This window comes from Arachis ipaensis, chromosome B1, assembly GCF_059453495.1.
Source record: "Arachis ipaensis isolate K30076 ecotype BB chromosome B1, ASM5945349v1, whole genome shotgun sequence".
Classification (NCBI taxonomy): domain Eukaryota; kingdom Viridiplantae; phylum Streptophyta; class Magnoliopsida; order Fabales; family Fabaceae; genus Arachis; species Arachis ipaensis.
Genome location: NC_142436.1, coordinates 50,606,408 through 50,625,418, shown reverse-complemented (window position 1 = coordinate 50,625,418; position 19,011 = coordinate 50,606,408). Strand labels below are relative to the sequence as shown.

The 19,011-nt window shown below is 40.3% G+C and overlaps 1 non-coding gene across 1 annotated transcript; it reads left to right on the top strand.

Moving 5' to 3' along the window:
- The first annotated feature begins 7,902 nt into the window (after positions 1-7,902).
- Positions 7,903-8,010, top strand: LOC148576518 (small nucleolar RNA R71). Its single transcript, XR_015904068.1, has one exon. It is a non-coding gene; the product is annotated as a small nucleolar RNA R71 (small nucleolar RNA).
- Positions 8,011-19,011: the final 11,001 nt, after the last annotated feature.

The following is a 19,011-nucleotide window of genomic DNA, read 5'->3' as shown; positions in this document are numbered from 1 at the left end:
AGAGGTTGTTGTTTTCACTTAGTTAACCCTTACTAAATAAAGGAAAGTCAGGTGATTGAGCTGACTCATATTCACAAGTCCTAATCCTCTCCCTTGGGAAGGATTAGCATTAGTGCCTAGAGAGTTAGCCAACAACTTCCAATTTAACTAATCACTTGAGCATTCCAACTCAAGGGTCTCCTTTTAATCAACCCCCAAGTCAAGTTGCGAGTCTACTCCATTGACGTGAAAATTACTTACACAGAATTAAAAAGGGAATGAAAGGAAGACATGATAAACAATAAATGACAATTAATTAAAAGTAAAAATAATCCTTTAGATTAATAAATCCCAAAATGCAACATACGTATCTGAACAAGGTTAATAAGTAATCAAAAGAGTAAAGGAATAAGAAAGTAAACTAGAATAATAGAAACTTCAATGGAGGTAATGACTCTTCTCAATATCACTAAGGGATGGGAGGAACACTACCGATCCCGAGTGCCCTATCACTAGTGATTACTCCCGATCCGAAGCACCCCTTTTCTACTTTTCTACATAGATAGATCCGCAAAAGGAAATCTTCTTTCTTCACCGGGCTTTTACCATGTCTCCCGAACAATTTTAGTACATATGGCGCAAGACGATGGCACTTCTTTTTCCAATGACAGATCGGATACTTTATTCCTTTCTCCTCTACAGGATCAGGAGGCTAACCTCTATTAGAAATGGCTTTCTTTGGTTGTTCCGCGGGATGCCTTTTCGGTGACGTATAAAAGAGACAACTTGTGCATCTTACAAAAGCATAAAACTAGAAATCTATGAATGTAAAGGAAACCTAGAGGAAGTAGTAATTTCTCTCTAAGATTCAAAACTAAAACTAAAACTAAGCAAATGAGAATGTGTCTTGAGTCTCTGTTTATCCCCTGACTCTAGTCTGTGTTTCTGGGCTGAAAACTGGGTCCAAACTCAGCCTAAAATCGCTCCCAACATTTTCTGCGATTTTTGCAGGTAGCGCATGTCACACGTATGCGTCGGACATGCGTGCGCCTCGTTTGGCAATTTCGTTGTCATGCATACGCGTCAGGCACGCGCACGCGTCACCGTGCGAACTCCGATTCACGCGCACGCGTGAGCCATGCGTGCGCATCGCTCCTCGTTGGTTGTCTCCTTCATTTCTTGTGCTCTTTCCATTTTTGCAAGCTTCCTCTCCATCCTATGGGTCATTCCTGCCCTATAAAGCCTGAAAACACTTAACGCACAGATCACGGCATCGAATGGTATAAAGAGGGATTAAAAAAATACAGTTTAAAGGCTTAGGAAGTAAGTTTTCAATTATAAAACAAAACTAGGAAGGAATTGTAAAACCATGCAATTTGTATGAATAAGTGTGCAAATACTTGATAAAAGCCACTCAAATCAGCACAAGATAAACCATAAAATAGTAGTTTATTGGTGCACGAAATTGTGATGTCCAGGCTCGAACAATCCCTGGTAATGGCTCCAAAGCTTGGCGCTTTGATCTTAATACATAATTGTCACAACTTCGATACAACTAACCAGCAAGTGCACTGGATCGTCCAAGTAATACCTTACGTGAGTAAGGGTCGAATCCCATGGAGATTGTTGGTATGAAGCAAGCTATGGTCACCTTGTAAATCTCAGTCAGGCGGATATAAAGTGATAATGGTGTTTTCGAATATTATATAATAAGATAGGGATAGAGGTACTTATGTAAATCATTGGTAGGAATTTCAGATAAGCGAATGGAGATGCTTTTCGTTCCTCTGAACCTCTGCTTTCCTGCTATCTTCATCCAATCAGTGAATAATATGCTCACGCACCCTGTCACGGCACGGCTATTCATCTGTCGGTTCCCGATCATGCTGGAATAGGATTCACCCTCCTTTTGCGTCTGTCACTAACGCCCAGCACTCGCGAGTTTGAAGCTCGTCACAGTCATTCAATCATTGAATCCTACTCAGAATACCACAGACAAGGTTTAGACCTTCCGGATTCTCTTGAATGCCGCCATCATTCTAGCTTACGCCACGAAGATTCCTGTTAGGAGATCTAAGAGATATTCATTCTAGCTTAATTCATGTAGAACAGAAGTGTTTGTCAGGCACGCGTTCATAGGGGAGATGGTGATGAGCGTCACACATAATCATCACCTTCATCACGTTCTTGGGTGCGAATGGATATCTTAGAAGCGAAATAAGAAGAATTGAATAGAAAACAGTAGTACTTTGCATTAATCTTTGAGGAACAGCAGAGCTCCACACCTTAATCTATGGAGTGTAGAAGCTCTACTGTTGAAAATACATAAGTGAAGGTCCAGGCATGGCCGAGATGGCCAGCCCCCTTGATCTAAGAACAATGCGTTCAAAGATGATCCTAAGATCCTAAGATGATCAAAAGATGCCTAATACAATAGTAAGAGGTCCTATTTATAATAAACTAGTCACTAGGGTTTACATGAGTAAGTAATTGATGCATGAATCCTCTTCCTGGGCCCACTTGGTGTGTGTTTGGGCTGAGCCTGAGTGTAGCACGTGCAGAGGCCATTTGTGGAGTTGAACACCAGTTTCTGTGCCAGTTTGGGCGTTCAACTCTGGTTTTGGATCCTTTTCTGGCGCTGGACGCCAGATTTGGGCAGAAGACTGGCGTTGAACGCCAGTTTACGTCGTCAATTCTTGGCCAAAGTATGGACTATTATATATTACTGGAAAGCCCTGGATGTCTACTTTCCAACTCAATTGGAAGTGCGCCATTTCGAGTTCTGTAGCTCCAGAAAATTCACTTTGAGTGCAGGGAGGTCAGAATCCAACAGCATCAGCAGTCCTTTTTCAACCTCTGAATCAGATTTTTGCTCAAGTCCCTCAATTTCAGCCAGAAAATACCTGAAATCACAGAAAAACACACAAACTCATAGTAAAGTCCAGAAATGTGAATTTAACATAAAAACTAATGAAAACATCCCTAAAAGTAACTAGATCCTACTAAAAACAATGCCAAAAAGCGTATAAATTATCCGCTCATCACAACACCAAACTTAAATTGTTGCTTATCCCCAAGCAACTGAAAATCAAATAGGATAAAAAGAAGAGAATATACTATAAATTCCAAACTATCAATGAAACATAGTTTCAATCATATGAGTGGGACTTATAGCTTTTTGCCTCTTGAATAGTTTTGGCATCTCACTTTATCCATTGAGGTTCAGAATGATTGGCATCTATAGGAACTCAGAGTTCAGATAGTGTTATTGACTCTCCTAGTTCAGTATGATGATTCTTGAACACAGCTTCTTTATGAGTCTTGGCCGTGGCCCTAAGCACTTTGTTTTCCAGTATTACCACCGGATACATAAATGCCACAGACACATAATTGGGTGAACCTTTTCAGATTGTGACTCAGCTTTGCTAAAGTCCCCAATTAGAGGTCTCCAGTGTTCTTAAGCACACACTTTTTTTGCTTTGGACCTTGACTTTAACCGCTCAGTCTCAAGTTTTCACTTGACACCTACACGCCACAAGCACATGGTTAGGGACAGCTTGGTTAAGCCGCTTAGACCAGAATTTTATTCCTTTAGGCCCTCCTATCTACTGATGCTCAAAGCCTTAGGATCCTTTTTATTTGCCCTTGCCTTTTGGTTTTAAGGGTTATTGGCTTTTTCTGCTTGCTTTTTCTTTTTCTTTCTATTTTTTTCTATTTTTTCGCCCTTTTTTTTTTTCTGCAAGCTTTGTTCTTTGCTGCTTTTTCTTGCTTCAAGAATCATTTTTATGATTTTTCAGATTATCGAATAACATGTCTTCTAGTCATCATTCTTTCAAGAGCCAACATATTTAACATTCTTAAACAACAACTTCAAAAGACATATGCACTGTTCAAGCATACATTCAGAAAACAAGAAGCATTGTCACCACATCAATATAATTAAGCTAAGTTCAAGGATAAATTCGAAACTCATGTACTTCTTGTTCTTTTGAATTAAAACAGTTTTTATTTAAGAGAGGTGATAGATTCATAGGACATTCATATCTTTAAGACAAAGTTACTAACTACTAATGATCATGTAATGGGGACACAAACATAGATAAGCACATAGAAAATGAAAAACAGAAGTAAGAAGAACAAGGAATGAATCCACCTTAGTGATGGTGGCGTTTCCTTCTTGAGGAACCAATGATGTCCTTGAGCTCTTCTATGTCTCTTCCTTGTCTTTGTTGCTCCTCCCTCATTGCCTTTTGATCTTCTCTTATTTCATGCAGCATGATGGAGTGCTCTTGATGTTCCACCCTTAGTTGTCCCATATTGGAACTCAATTCTCCTAGGGAGGTGTTGATTTGCTCCCAATAATTTTGTGGAGGAAAGTGCATTTGAGGCATCTCAGGGATCTCATGGAAATGAGCTTCTTGCGCCTCTTGAGCTCCATGACTGGGCTCTCTTGCTTGCTCCATCTTTTTCTTAGTGATGGGCTTGTCCTCTTTGATGAGGATATCTCCCTCTATGTCAATCCCAGCTGAATTGCATAGGTGGCAAATGAGGTGAGGGAAGGCTAACCTTGCCATAGTGGAGGACTTGTCAGCCACCTTGTAGAGTTCTTGAGGTATAATCTCATGAACTTCCACCTCTTCTCCAATCATGATGTTATGGATCATGATGGCCCGGTCTATAGTAACTTCAGACCGGTTGCTAGTGGGAATGATTGAGCATTGAATAAACTCCAACCATCCTCTAGCTATAGGCTTGAGGTCCAATCTTTTTAGTTGAACTGGCTTGCCTTTGGAGTCAATCTTCCATTGAGCTCCTTCTACACATATGTCCATAAGGACTTGGTCCAACATTTGATCAAAGTTGACTCTCCTTGTGCAGGGGCGTGCGTTCTCTTCCATGTATGGCAAGTTGAACGCCAACCTCACATTCTCCGGACTAAACTCTAAGTATTTTTCCCCGAACCATTGTAACATAGTTCTTTGGATCCGGGTTCTTACTTTGATCATGGTTCTTGGTGATCCATGCATTGGCATAGAACCCTTGAACCATTAAGATGCCGACTTGTTGGATGGGGTTTGTTAGAACTTCCCAACCTCTTCTTTGAATTTTATGTCAAATCTCCGGATACTCATTTCTTTTGAGTTTAAAAGGGACCTCAGGGATCACCTTTTTCTTGGCCACAACATCATAGAAGTGGTCTTGATGGGCTTTGGAGATGAACCTTTCCATCTCCCATGACTCGGATGTGGAAGCTTTTATCTTCCCTTTCCCTCTTCTAAAGGATTCTCCGGTCTTAGATGCCATCAATGGTAATGGAAAAACAAAAAAGCTATGCTTTTACCACGCCAAACTTAGAATATTGCTCGCCCTCGAGCAATAAACAAAAGAATAGAAGAAGAAGAAGAAGAAATATGGAGAGGGGGAGGGAGATGTGGTTTCGGCCAAGGAGAGTATAGAGGGGTGTGTTGTGTGAATTTGATGAAGAATGGAGGTCTTTATATAGGCAAGGGAGGGGGGTTAAGGTTCGGCCATATGGGTGGGTTTGGGTGGGAAATTGGTTTTGAATTTTGAAGGTAGGTGGAGTTTATGAGGTAGGTTTATTGGGAAGAGTGGGTGGATGTGAGTGGTGAAGGTTTAGTGGGGAAGAGAGATTGAGGTGATTGGTGAGGGATTTTTAGGGAAGAGTGTTTATGGGGTTGTGTGAAAGAGAGTGGTGAGAATAAGTGAGTGGAGGTAGGTGGGGATCCTGTGGGGTCCACAGATTCTGAGTGGATCCTGTGGGGTCCACAGATCCTGAGGTGTTCAAGGATTTACATCCCTGCACCCATTAGGCATGTAAAAATGCCTTTGTATCCAACTCTGGGCGTTCAGCGCCAGGTTGGTGGCCATTTTGGGCGTTCAACGCCCATTTGTGTGCCATTTCTGGCATTGAACGCCAGAACCATGCCTGTTCTGGCATTCAGCGTCCAGAAGCTGCCCATTTTGGGCGTTCAGCGCCAGAACCATGCTCTGTTCTGGTGCTGAACGCCAGACAGATGCTCCTCCAGGGTGTGATTTTTCTTCTGCTGTTTTTGATTCCGTTTCCAATTTTTATATTTATTTTGTGACTCCACATGATCATTAACCTAAGAAAACATGAAAAACAATAATAATAGAGTTAGATAAATAAACATTGGGTTGCCTCCCAACAAGCGCTTCTTTAATGTCAATAGCTTGACAGCGGGCTCTCATGGAGCCTCACTGATGTACAGAGCTTTGTTGAGACTCTCCAACACCAAACTTAGAGTTTGGATATGGGAGTTCAACACCAAACTTAGAGTTTGGTTGTGGCCTCCCAACACCAAACTTAGAGTTTGACTGTGGGGGCTCTGGTTGACTCTGCTTTGAGAGAAGCTTTTCAAGCTTCCTCTCCATGGTTGCAGAGGGAGATCCTTGAGTTTTGAATACAAGGGAGTTCTCATTCCATTGAAGGACTATTTCACCTCTGTCAACATCAATCACAGCTCTTGCTGTGGCCAGGAAAGGTCTTCCTAGGATGATGGATTCATCCTCTTCCTTTCCAGTATCCAGGACTATGAAATCAGCAGGGATGTAAAGGCCCTCAACCTTTACTAATACATCTTCTACTTGTCCATAAGCCTGTTTTCTTGAGCTGTCTGCCATCTCCAGTGAGATTTTAGCAGCTTGCACCCCATAGATTCCCAGTTTCTCTATTACAGAGAGGAGCATGAGGTTTATCCCTGAACCAAGGTCACACAGAGCCTTAAAGATCATGGTGCCTATGGTACAGGGTATTATGAACTTTCCAGGATCCTGTCTCTTCTGAGGCAATGTCAGTTGATCCAGATCACTTAGTTCATTGATGAACAAGGGAGGTTCAACTTCCCAAGTATCAATGCCAAACAATTTGGCATTCAGCTTCATGATTGCACCAAGAAACTTGGCAGTTTGCTCTTCAGTAACATCCTCATTCTCTTCAGAAGAGGAATACTCATCAGAGCTCATGAAGGGCATAAGGAGGTTCAATGGAATCTCTATGGTCTCTAGATGAGTCTCAGATTCCTTTGGTTCCTCAGAGGGAAGCTCCTTATTGACCACTGGACGTCCCAGGAGGTCTTCCTCCTTGGGATTCACGTCCTCTCCTCTCCTCACAGGTTCGGCCATGGCGCTTATGTCAATGGCCTTGCACTCTCCTTTTGGGTTCTCTTCTGTATTGCTTGGGAGAGTACTAGGAGGGATTTCAGTGATCCTTTTACTCAGCTGGCCCACTTGTGCTTCCAGATTTCTAATGGAAGACCTTGTTTCATTCATGAAACTTACTGTGGCCTTAGAAAGATCAGAGACTAAATTTGCTAAGTTAGAAGCATTTTGTTCAGAGTTCTCTGTCTGTTACTGAGTTGATGATGGAAAAGGCTTGCTATTGCTAAACCTGTTTCTTCCACCATTATTAAAGCCTTGTTGAGGCTTTTGATCCTTCCATGAGAAATTTGGATGATTTCTCCATGTTGAGTTATAGGTGTTTCCATAAGGTTCACCTAAGTAATTTACCTCTGCTATTGCAGGGTTCTCAGGATCATAGGCTTCTTCTTCAGAAGATGCCTCTTGAGTACTGTTGGATGCAGCTTTCATTCCATGCAGACTCTGAGAGATCATATTGACTTGCTGAGTCAATATTTTGTTCTGAGCCAATATGGCATTCAGAGTATCAACTTCAAGAACTCCCTTCTTCATAGGCGTCCCATTGCTTACAGGATTCCTTTCAGAAGTGTACATGAACTGGTTATTAGCAACCATGTCAATGAGTTCTTGAGCTTCTGCAGGCGTTTTCTTTAGGTGAATGGATCCACCTGCAGAGGTGTCCAGTGACATCTTTGATAGCTCAGATAAACCATCATAGAATATATCCAGGATGGTCCATTCTGAAAGCATGTCAGAAGGACACTTTTTGGTCAACTGTTTGTATCTTTCCCAAGCTTCATAGAGGGATTCACCTTCTTTCTATCTGAAGGTTTGAACATCAGCTCTAAGCTTGCTCAGCTTTTGAGGAGGAAAGTACTTGGCTAAGAAAGCCGTGACCAGCTTATCCCAAGAGTTCAGGCTGTCTTTGGGTTGAGAATCCAACCATAATCTAGCTCTGTCTCTTACAGCAAAGGGGAAAAGCATGAGCCTGTAGACTTCAGGATCTACTCCATTAGTCTTAACAGTATCACATATCTGCAAGAATTCAGTTAAGAACTGAAAAGGATCTTCAGATGGAAGTCCATGAAACTTGCAGTTCTGCTGCATCAGAGAAACTAATTGAGGTTTCAGCTCAAAGTTGTTTGCTCCAATGGCAGGAATGGAGATGCTTCTTCCATGTAATTTGGAATTAGGTGTAGTAAAGTCACCAAGCATCTTCCTTACATCATTATTATTTTCGGCTGCCATCTCCTCTGCCTGTTCGAAAATTTCTGAAAGGTTATCTCTGGATTGTTGTATTTTAGCTTCTCTTAATTTTCTCTTCAGAGTCCTTTCAGGTTCTGGATCAGCTTCAACAAGAATGCCTTTTTCTCTGTCCCTGCTCATAAGAAAGAGGAGAGAAAAAGAAAAGAAGAGGAATCCTTTATGTCACAGTAAAGAGGATCCTTATTGTTAGTAGAAGAAAAGAATGAGAAATTCGAACACAGATAGAAGAGGGGGTTCGAATTTGGTGATGATGTGAGGAAGAGATGTTAGTTAATGAATGAATAAATAGAATAGGATGAGAGAGAAGGAGGGAATTTTTGAAAATGTTTGAAAAGGAGTTAGTGATTTTTGAAAATAGTTTTTGAAAAATGTTAGTAATTTTCGAAAATTAAGATTTAAAAATTAAAATAATTAATAAATTAAAAAGAAATTTTGAAAAAAGGGGTAGATATTTTCGAAAATGAGAGAGAGAGAGTTAGTTAGGTGGTTTTGAAAAAGATAAGAAACAAACAAAAAGTTAGTTAGTTAGTTGAAACAAATTTTGAAAAGATAAGAAGTTAGGAAGTTAGAAAAGATATTTTTGAAAAAGATAAGATAAGAGGATATTTTTGAAAAGATATGATAAAATTAGTTTTGAAAAAGATTTGATTTTTAAAATCTCAATTAATGACTTGATTCATAAGAAATCACAAGATATGATTCTAGAACTTAAAGTTTGAATCTTTCTTAACAAGCAAGTAACAAACTTCAAATTTTTGAATCAAAATATTAATTGATTATGTTATTTTCGAAAATTATGATATAAAATAAGAAAAAGATTTTTGAAAAATATTTTTGGAATTTTCGAAACTAACTAAGAATTTTGAAAAAGATTTGATTTTTGAAAGAGATTTTGAAAAAGATAAGATTTTCAAATTGAAAATTTGATTTGACTCATGAGAAACAATTTGATTTTAAAAATTTTTGAAAAAGTTAATCCAAATTTTCGAATTTGATGAGAGAAAAAGGGAAAGATATTTTTTTGATTTTTGAAATTTTTATGAAAAACATGAAAATTATGCAATGCATGAAATTTTTAGATCAAAACAATGAATGCATGCAGGAATGCTATGAATGTCAAGATGAACACCAAGAACACTATGAATGTCAAGATGAACATCATAGACACAATTTTGAAAAATTTTTAATGCAAAGAAATCATGCAAGACACCAAACTTAGAATTCTTTAATGCTTAGGCACTAAGAATTCAAGAATGCATATGATAAACATGAAAAGACACAAAACAAAAAATCATCAAGATCAAACAAGAAGACTTACCAAGAACAACTTGAAGATCATGAAGAACACTATGAATGCATGATATTTTCGAAAAAATGAAAGATGCATATGCAAGTGACACCAAACTTATAATGTGACTCAAGACTCAAACAAGAAACAGAAAATATTTTTTATTTTTATGATTTTCTAATTTTTTTGGATTTTTATTTTATATTTTTCGAAAATTATATGAAAAAGGAAAATAAGGATTCCAAAATTTTTAATATGAATTCCAGGAATCTTGCATTCTTAGTCTAAAGCTTCAGTCCAGGAATTAGACATGGCTCACTAGCCAGCCAAGCTTTCAATGAAAGCTCCAGTCCAAAACACTAGACATGGCCAATGGCCAGCCAAGCTTCAGCAGGTGATCATGGATCAGCAGCAGGTGGATGAGCAACAACTAATTTGCTCTTGATAACAAATTGCAAGCCTCAGTCCAAATGAATTTAGACATGGCTTTACAGCCAGCCAGGCTTCACATGCTTCATGAAACACTAGAATTCATTCTTAAAAATTCTGAAGAAAATTTTTGAAAACATTTTTTTCGAAAACAAAAGAAGAGTTTTTGAAAAATTTTTGAAAACTTTTTGAAAAGAAAACGAAAAGAAAGTTACCCAATCTGAGCAACAAGATGTACCGTCAGTTGTCCAAACTCAAACAATCCCCGGCAACGGCGCCAAAAACTTGGTGCACGAAATTGTGATGTCCAGGCTCGAACAATCCCTGGTAATGGCTCCAAAGCTTGGTGCTTTGATCTTAATTCATAATTGTCACAACTTCGATACAACTAACCAGCAAGTGCACTGGGTCGTCCAAGTAATACCTTACGTGAGTAAGGGTCGAATCCCACGGAGATTGTTGGTATGAAGCAAGCTATGGTCACCTTGTAAATCTCAGTCAGGCGGATATAAAGTGATAATGGTGTTTTCGAATATTATATAATAAGATAGGGATAGAGGTACTTATGTAAATCATTGGTAGGAATTTCAGATAAGCGAATGGAGATGCTTTTCGTTCTTCTGAACCTCTGCTTTCCTGCTATCTTCATCTAATCAGTCTTACTCCTTTCCATGGCTGGCTTTATGCAAGGGCATCACCGTTGTCAGTGGCTACATCCCCTCCTCTCAGTGAATAATATGCTCACGCACCCTATCACGGCACGGCTATTCATCTGTCGGTTCCCGATCATGCTGGAATAGGATTCACCCTCCTTTTGCGTCTGTCACTAACGCCCAGCACTCGCGAGTTTGAAGCTCGTCACAGTCATTCAATCATTGAATCCTACTCAGAATACCACAGACAAGGTTTAGACCTTCCGGATTCTCTTGAATGCCGCCATCATTCTAGCTTACGCCACGAAGATTCCTGTTAGGAGATCTAAGAGATATTCATTCTAGCTTAATTCATGTAGAACAGAAGTGTTTGTCAGGCACGCGTTCATAGGGGAGATGGTGATGAGCGTCACACATAATCATCACCTTCATCATGTTCTTGGGTGCGAATGGATATCTTAGAAGCGAAATAAGAAGAATTGAATAGAAAACAGTAGTACTTTGCATTAATCTTTGAGGAACAGCAGAGCTCCACACCTTAATCTATGGAGTGTAGAAGCTCTACCGTTGAAAATACATAAGTGAAGGTCCAGGCATGGCCGAGATGGCCAGCCCCCTTGATCTAAGAACAATGCGTTCAAAGATGATCCTAAGATCCTAAGATGATCAAAAGATGCCTAATACAATAGTAAGAGGTCCTATTTATAATAAACTAGTCACTAGGGTTTACATGAGTAAGTAATTGATGCATGAATCCTCTTCCTGGGCCCACTTGGTGTGTGTTTGGGCTGAGCCTGAGTGTAGCACATGCAGAGGCCATTTGTGGAGTTGAACGCCATTTTCTGTGCCAGTTTGGGCGTTCAACTCTGGTTTTGGATCCTTTTCTGGCGCTGGACGCCAGATTTGGGCAGAAGGCTGGCGTTGAACGCCAGTTTACGTCGTCAATTCTTGGCCAAAGTATGGACTATTATATATTACTGGAAAGCCCTGGATGTCTACTTTCCAACTCAATTAGAAGCGCGCCATTTCGAGTTCTGTAGCTCCCGAAAATTCACTTTGAGTGCAGAGAGGTCAGAATCCAACAGCATCAGCAGTCCTTTTTCAACCTCTGAATCAGATTTTTGCTCAAGTCCCTCAATTTCAGCCAGAAAATACCTGAAATCACAGAAAAATACACAAACTCATAGTAAAGTCCAGAAATGTGAATTTAACATAAAAACTAATGAAAACATCCCTAAAAGTAACTAGATCCTACTAAAAACATACTAAAAACAATGCCAAAAAGCGTATAAATTATCCGCTCATCATTTATCAATCTCCTCACACTTAAACATTAGCATGACCTCATGGTAAGCTCAAGGAGATAAAAGGATGAATAGGGGAAAGTAAGACTCATGAGATTTAACCAATGAATGCAACTATATACTAAGATGATTCTGTCTACTTGGTTAAAAGTAAATAAGCTCTTCAAGACAAACATAAATCAGATATCACTAATTCAAATCATATAATAAAAGGCAAGTAAACTTTTAAGAAGATAGCTCATGAAAGCAGGGAACATAGAATCAAGCATTGAACCCTCACTGGTAGTGTATATGCACTCTAATCTCTCAAGTGTCTAGGGTTAATCACTCTACTCTTCTCTAGTCATGTTTTTTAGACTTTGTTCTTCATCTAACCAATCAAAAAAAAATTTAGTATACTAATGCAAACATCATGAGGTCTTTTCAAGGTTGTAATGGGGCTAAAGTAAGGGAGAGGATATATGTATGCTAAGTGAGCTACAATATGAATCTTTGACTAACTTAAACTCTTACCTAACATACACATACTCTATGCAATTCTAACATCATGCCTAGCTACCCATAATTCCCATTTTTGTATCACATACTCATGTACCAAATATTTCTTTAATTTTATCACATATGCATTGATTATTAAACATAGCATTGGGATAATTTTGTCCCCTTATTTAATTACCTCTTTATTTATTTATTTGAATATTTTTTTCTTTTTCTCTCTCTTTTTTTATTAAAAATACAAAAGTAAACATAATAATTTAGCACCAACTAATAATTTACACTAACTAATAATTTAGCACGCTATTGCAACTCCCCGGCAACGGCACCAAAAATTGACGTGGCAGAAATTGGCGGATTAAGAGATTAATATAAGAAATACGTTGCAAGTACAATTCTTAACGAGTAAAAATCCGCTCATCAATTTAGAAGGGTTGTCACAAATTCAGAATAAAAATACTGGGAGTAGGAATCCCAGGTCGTCTCCCAACGAGTTGACAAAAGAGTGCTATTTTATTAATCAGGAGTTTTCCAAGAAATTTTTAAGAGTTGAAGAGCAGAAAAATAAAGGATTGTGAGTTAAAGCAATGAAACTTAACGAGAGAATATATATAATCAAATAAAAGCCTTGACCGGGGGAATGATTAATTGGAAGTTCTATCCTTGTTGGATTTTCTCAAGTGTAGTATCAAGAGGTTGTTGTTTTCACTTAGTTCACCCTTACTAAATAAAGGAAAGTCAAGTGATTGAGCTGACTCTTATTCACAAGTCCTAATCCTCTCCCTTGGGAAGGATTTTCGTTAGTGCCTAGAGAGTTAGTCAACAACTTCCAATTTAACTTATCACTTGAGCATTCCAACTCAAGGGTCTCCTTTTAATCAACCCCCAAGTCAAGTTGGGAGTCTACTCCATTGACGTGAAAATTACTTGCACAGAATTAAAAAGGGAATGAAAGGAAGACATGATAAACAATAACTAACATTTAATTAAAAGTAAAAATAATCCTTTGCATTAATAAATCCCAAAATTCAACATACGTATCTGAATAAGGTTAATAAGTAATCAAAAGAGTAAAGGAATAAGAAAGCAAACAAGAATAATAGAAACTTCAACGGAGGTAATGACTCTTCTCAATATCCAAAGCAAAAGCATAAAACTAGAAATCTATGAATGTAAAATAAACCTAGAGGAAGTAGTAATTTCTCTCTAAGATTCAAAACTAAAACTAAAAACTACGCAAATGAGAATGTGTCTTGAGTCTCTGCTTGTCCCCTGACTCTAGTCTGTGTTTCTGGGCTAAAAACTGTGTCCAAACTCAGCCCAAAATTGCCCCCAGCATTTTCTGCAATTTCTGCAGATAACGCATGTCACGCGTATGCGTCAGTCATGCGTGCGCGTCGTTTGGCGATTTTCCTTGTCACGCGTACGTGTCAGGCACGCACACGCGTCGCTGTGCAAACTCTGATTCACGCGCACGCATGAGCCATGCGTGCGCGTCACTCCTCACTGGTTGTCTCCTTCATTTCTTGTGCTCCTTCCATTTTTGCAAGCTTCATCTCCATCCTTGATGACTTGCATCATCTACCCTTTTTTCTTGCATAAAGAGGACCATAAAAGAGCATAAATCTCATTTGATCAGTACAATTCATACATTATTTGATGAATATTATGGTACACTACTTTGAGATGAGTTGTGCTGAATTTCAGGTGAAAAAGGCATCAAAAATGGGAAGAAAGCAACAAGAAGCTAGGCGTGTGAAACTGGCGTGCCACTTGGTAGCAAACGCCACAAAAATGCACTGGCGTGGCACGCCAGGAGCTAGGCGTGGCATGCTTGTACTAAATTCCAGAGGAGAAGTTCAAGCATACATGTGGGCGTGGCACGCCAGGGACTGGGCGTGGCACGCTAGTACAAAGTTCCAGAGAGCAACAATGGAGAACACAGCAAGGGCGTGGCACACTAGGTTGGGCGTGGCACGCCTAACCCATCAGCTACTATGGGCGTGCCACTTGAGCCAAGGGGCGTGGCACGCCAACTCACCACTCCAGGAACAACCTTCACTATGGCGTGCCACTTGGTATCGAAGGCGTGGCACGCCAAGCTTGAAGAGTCCACAAATGTATGGGCGTGCCACTTGAGCAGCATGGCGTGGCACGCTGGTACAATAATCTAGAGAAGGGGCTGAAGGCAATTGAAGACTGGGCATGCCACTTGAGGATCCAGGCGTGGCACGCCAAGTTTGAAGAGTTCACAAATGTATGGGCGTGCCACTTGAGCAGCATGGCGTGGCACGCTGGTACAATAATCCAGATTAGGGGCTGAAGGTGATTGAAGACTGGGCGTGCCACTTGAGGTCGAAGGCGTGGCACACCATCCTCTCAATCTCACTTAGGCGTGCCACTTAAGTTCGTGGCGTGGCACGCCAATGCACAAATAGACCAAAGCAAGGGCTGGGCGTGCCACTTGATGTCGAAGGCGTGGCACGCCAACCCAAGAATCTCACTATGGCATGCCACCTGAAGGCTGAGGCGTGGCACGCCAGCTATTGGAACCAAGGAAGGATCATGGGCATGGCACGCTGGTATAAAATTCCAGAGAGGGTGAAGGAGGCCAAATACATGGGGCGTGCCACTTGGTGTCGAAGGCGTGGCACGTCATCCACTATTCCTCACTTGGGCGTGCCACTTGAACCCCAGGCATGGCACGCCAGTGTGATTCAGAGAGCAAAGAACCATTGGGGCGTCCCACTTGAGTTCGTGGCATGGCACGCCAAACAAATGAATCACCTGTTCACAAAGGGGCGTCACATGCCAGACCCTGGGCGTGCCACGCTAGTTCAAGTTTCCAGAATCAAGAGAAGTAGAAAAGGCTAGAGCGTGCCACTTGAGCTCGAAGGCGTGGCACACCAAGGTTGTTATGAATACGAGCGTGCCACTTGAGGGACTGGGTATGGCACACCGAGTCAGAATTGAGGGAGCACGTGACACTCCCCTGGAGCGCCAACCACACGCCAGCTGGGAAGTCACACTTATTGAGTTTCTTTTCCCTCCAAAATGTAATTTTCCTTTTTCACTTTTGTAATTCTTTTATTTTTACTAGGAGTAGTATAAATACCCCCAAGGAGTACTGAGAAGGGGGTTAAGTAGTTAGAGAGATTAGTTTTAGATCTACTTTTATACTTCACTTTTGAGTACTTTTCTTTGAGCTATGAGTAGCTAAATCCCCTCTCATTGAGAGAGGGAGCTCTGTTGTACTTGATGGATTGATGATAGTGAAATCCTTCTTCTCTTCATCTTCTCTTTGATTTACTAGAAGGAATTTTGTTCTTAATGCTTAGTGTTCAATTATTTTGGGAAAGAGATTAAATGCAAAATGGGTTTCATGGGAACCTTGGGAAAGGAAACATAAAACCATGCTTGAAATCCCTTCTCACACTTGAGTAGAATCTGGGTTTTGGTGTTTGGATATGTGACATATAATCCTCCCTCTACTTGGACCTATGATGGTGTGTGGTATAATCAGGGACCAAGCATATCTCTCTTCATGAGCAATTGGACCAAGGAATTGGCTATTGATCAAGATCTGAGAGATTGAGTCACCAAGGGATTGGGGCTCAATCAATCATGATTGCCAAGAGGTCAATGAGTTGCATGATTGAAGAGGATATAAGCTAAACTTGATCCAAAGAGGCAACATCTCCTGATCTCAATGAATTTCCCGATGCTTATCTATCCCTTTCTTTATAGCTTAATTTTACATTCAGCAATCCCTCACTCCCATTTACATTCAAGTCATTTATGATTCTGCACTTTACATTCTGCCATTTCAATTTCTACACTTTATTGCTTTCTTTTATATTCAAGCCATTTACATTTCTGTCATTTGTAATTCTGCAAATCACAATCTACTTATTCCGCTTGACTAATTCATCACTTGATTAAAACTGCTCGAATTTGCCAATCTCTGTGGATACGATCCCACTCTACTGTGGGTTATTACTGGACGATAATTTTGGTGCGCTTGCCAAAAGACTGATTCACCATTTTTGAATGGGGGTGTGAATTGGACTCATCAAGTTTTATGGTGCCGTTGCCGGGGATTGGCTTAAATTTGACAGTGATTAAATTGATTGAAGAGCTAGATTAAGCAATTTAATTTCCGTGTTATTTTATTTTTTTAGCACTTTTTGTTTTTCTTTAATCTCTTCTCTAAGTTTTATTTCTTTTTTTTTATTATTTTAGTTACCCATCATCCATATTTCCACTCTTCTAACTATTCGATTAATTACATCAACAAAGCTAACCACTAATCTCAACAAGATTTTTTTACTTCACTTGTTCTCTGCTGGTTACTTGCCAAGTGTATGACAGGTAGAAGAGGAGAGAGTTTGTCTCCCCTTGATAGTGAAATTGAGAGGACCTTCCTTAGGCAAAGGAGGGATGCAAGAGGCAAAGGCATAGTTGGAGAGGAACTAGTGGAGGAAAATATAGAAACCACCATGGAAGAAGAAGCACATAATCATGTTGAAGAGGAAGCTGGCAATCATGCTGGGCAAGAAAGGAGAGTCTTAGGCTCCTACATCAACCTAAATCCAGGAAATTGTGGTAGCAGCATCCTAAAACCAACCATTCATGCTAATAATTTTGATTTGAAGCCTCAGTTCATCACACTTGTCCAGAATAATTGCTCATATGGAGGAAGTGCCCAAGAAGACCCTAATCAACATCTCAACACATTCTTGAGGATATATGATACTGTAAAGTCCAATGGGGTACACCCTGACATCTAAAAACTGCTCTTGTTCCCTTTCTCACTCAGAGATAAGGCAGCAAAGTGGTTGGAATCATTTCCCAAGGATAGCGTAACAACATGGGAGGAGGTCGTGAACAGATTTCTTGCAAGATTTTACCCTCTACAAAGAATCAACAGGCAGAGAGCTGAGGTGCAAACCTTCAGACAACAAGATAGAGAAACACTCTATGAGGCATGGGAGAGATTCAAATAGCTGACAAGAAGATGCCCACCAGAAATGTTCAATGAGTGGGTACAACTACACATCTTCTATGAAGGGCTATCCTATGAATTAAAGAAGGCCGTGGATCATTCTTCAGGAGGCTCACTCAACAAGAAGAAAACCATTGAAGAAGCCATAGATGTCATCGAGACTGTAGCTGAAAATGAGTATTTCTATCCTTCAGAAAGGACTCAGAAGAAAAGAGTGCTAGAACTCAACTCTGTAGATGCTTTGTTAGCTCAGAACAAGGTGATTCAGCACAAATAGCAGCCTTAACCAAGAGGATGGAGGCTAATCAAGCCAATGTCATTCAAGACCAAACTCATCAACAAGAAGGGAATGCACCAGAATCTGAAGGTGACTGGGAACAAGCTAATTATGTGAACAACTCATTCAGACCACCATATGACCCACACTCTAAGATATACAACCCAGGTTGGAAAAACTACCCAAATTTTGGGTGGGGAAACCAGCAAAGCCACAACCAGGACCACAACAAACCTTATCCATCAAATCAATATTCCACTCACAATCCCAACCATCAAACAAGCAACCATAGACCCTACCATAACTCACAAAATACATCATACCATAGCAACCAACCAATACACAACAACCTCAATCAAGACACACCACTCTCAACTATGCAACCATGTAAAATCAAGAGCAACTTTGAGAGGACGGAGGCTACAATAGCACAATTGTCATCACAGATTACAGGAACAGTCTCCACCTTTATGGAGAGACAAGCACAGACTGAAAGAAGGATAGATGCCAATCAAGAAGAATACAGGTCAAATTTGAAAAATCAAGGCGCAGTAATCTCAAAGTTGGAAGCACAAGTGGGGATCTTATCCAAGCAAATCCCACTGCCCACACACATATTTTTCAGTGATACCATGGCAACCCAAGAGGGAAATGCAAGGCCATTACACTAAGAAGCGGGAAAGTTGTGGAGGAAGGAACACCAAGCAAAGACAACCATGAAGAAAAAGTTGCAGAAAAGCATGGGAATAAGGATGAAGAAGAGACCCCTGCTCCACCTTCACTAAAACCAGTCCTGAAGCCTTATGTGCCAAAAGCACCATACCCACAAAGGCTTGGAAAAGGTGGGAAGGATGGCCAATTCTCTAAGTTCCTAGAGATCTTCAAGAAGTTCCAAATCAACATACCATTTGCTGAGGCATTAGAATAGATGCCACTCTATGCCAAATTCTTAAAAGAGCTTATAACAAGAAAGAGGAACTGGGAGGCAAAAGAGACCATAGTATTAACTGAGGAATGCAGCGCCATCATACAAAAGAAGCTGCCTCAAAAGCTGAAGGACCCAGGGAGTTTCCAAATCCCCTGCATCATAGAGGATATCACTATTGAGAAAGCTTTGCGTAACTTGGGAGCTAGCA